Source organism: Pangasianodon hypophthalmus, chromosome 21 (assembly GCF_027358585.1).
Source record: "Pangasianodon hypophthalmus isolate fPanHyp1 chromosome 21, fPanHyp1.pri, whole genome shotgun sequence".
Taxonomy (NCBI): domain Eukaryota; kingdom Metazoa; phylum Chordata; class Actinopteri; order Siluriformes; family Pangasiidae; genus Pangasianodon; species Pangasianodon hypophthalmus.
Window position 1 is genome coordinate 1,018,229 of NC_069730.1, and position 2,500 is coordinate 1,020,728.

Sequence of the window (2,500 nt, forward strand, 5' to 3'; positions counted from 1 at the left end):
AACACTTGGTGATTACAGTAAAACCGTAAAAAATATATTAGTCCTGACAGTTTTCTTAACTCAAGATTTTTAGGGTCAACTTCCAGTTTGATCTGAGAGGTCTGGGGTTCAGTCGGTGGTCCAGTTCATCCCAAAGGTGTTCAGTGGGGTTGAGGTCAGGGCTCTGTGCAGGACACTCGAGTTCTTCCACTCCAACCTTCACACACCATGTCTTCATGGAGCTCGCTTTGTGCACAGGGGCATTGCCCAAACCTGTTCCAGCATGACAATGCCCCTGTCACCAAGTGTTTGGGGGAAAAAAGATGTTAGTTTAGTTTAAACGCAGACACTAGAAAAGTTTACACGAACACGTCCTCCTCGTATAGAATATTCATTCTGCATAAATTATTAATATTATGTAATATTTATTATGAAAATAGTGTACAGTATATAAAACCATGAACATCTCACTTCTATAATTCAACAATAACTAGATAAAAAAAGATAAACGACATGTTAATGCTAAGAGCTAAGAGCTTTACTTTAGTTTTAAGACTTGCATAATTTTCAGAATTGTCACAGTGAACTAATAAAATACATCATTTATTTTAATTTATTTGTTATTGTAAATTATTAGAACTGACCTGTTGATTATTTTGTACATTATACACTGTTTTCATTAAAAAAAATTGATTTTTTTAATTCATGGGAAAGAGAAAAAAAGATTTTAATCCATAATCAAGCGTTGATATAAACTTTTCTAGCGTCAACATCGGAACTAAAACTCACTAATGCTCTTGTAGCTGAATGAACACAAATCCCCACAGCCACGCTCCAACATCAAGTGGAAAGACTTCGCAGAAGAGTGGAGCTCATTATAACTGCAAACACACAGGGAATAAATCTGGAATGAGACGTTCAACAAGCACATATGACTGTGATGGTCAGGGGTGCACATACTTTTGGCCATATAGTGTATTTTCTAAAAGTTCAATGTTAGTGAGGTGGAACAAACCACTTACAATTAGCTTTTAATTAGGGTTCTGTGGAGATGTGGACATTTTGCAGTGGTTTTTGATCATTTATCAAAAAGATCCTTTTAACACCTTCATTTTATCACGATACATGTTTATTATTATTATTATTATTATTATTAATTCTGATGTCAGCTTTGATTCCTGTCCTTATTCTGAGGTGTTTGCTGAATTTCTTGTCAGGAGCTGATCTGTGTTTGGCATACGAGTGAAATTTACCTTCAACTCCAGACACTTTGATCAGTAATATATCAGTTCTGACTTTATAGATCTTTTATAGAAGCCGAAAGCGATTACAAGCTGAAGATGAGATGAGACACGAGGCTTTGGCCTGCTGTTTGAACGTTTTAGAAAAGTCTGAGTCATTACAGGAGAGTTAGTGTAGAGGAAGCAGGTGCTCTTTTACTTCTCCAACCTTCATCTGGCTCTCGTTACGCCGGATTGTGTAACATCTCTCTCCGTCCACACCCACAGATTACACACTCGGAACGCCGCGAGCTCCTGTGATTACATGCAGATCATCAGTGAGAGGTTCCTCCTCCTGTGGGAACATCAAACGGAGGCGAATACGGACAGTATCTATTTATCCTGCAGGCTGTAAAAGCTGACTTATGCAACCAGGTTTGGAGAGAACAATGAAGTGGTTTTGCTTTTCTGATTTCTACACCAGGAGCTGATCTTGACTGGCTCCGTCTTCTCTCTCTCTACTGCACTATACGTGGCGTTTATAGTGGACTATTTATCAACAATAAAGCCATGTTGGATTAATCATAACTTAACGTTGTGCTCAGTTTGTTTAGCAGGTGTGTGTGTGTGTGTGTTTTTGTGGTCACTGGTTGCTAGCTAACAGATATGACTGATTATCTACATTTACGATTTTGTACCTTGATAAGATGCTGTAAAAAAAGATATTAGATATTATTTCAAAATTAAGAAAGGATTTCCTTCCTCTGATCACACCGCTGTCTTAGATTCAATTAACTTTAGACACACAGATGTGCTCTGAGCCCAGATGTTCCTCAGAGAAATAAACAACATCAGAAGGATCTCTGGGCTTCACTTGTATCATCTTTACAGGAAGCTGCTGAATAAACTGCATGCTGTAAACCTCAGAGGTTTATCGGTTTGCAACTCGTGTTTAATTCCAGATTCCAGACTGCTGAGTCCTACACACACACTCACACACACACACACACACACACACACACCACAGAGCGTTCAGGTCTCAGGATTTGAACTCACAATCCTCTAGTCATGAACACAGAGTTTCCTTACAGCCCGAGACCCAGCCGGCGTTAATCAGAGTTCCTCTCGAGCCTTTCAAAAGTCACATCACGTCTCCTCGGGCCGTAAATCTATTTTTATCACCAGTTATTAAATAACAGCTCAGGAGGAGGCACAATCAACGTCTGAACAATCGATCCAGACACGGCTGCCTTTTTTTTCCTTCATCCAGATTACACATTTTACATTTATTAGCTAAAAGT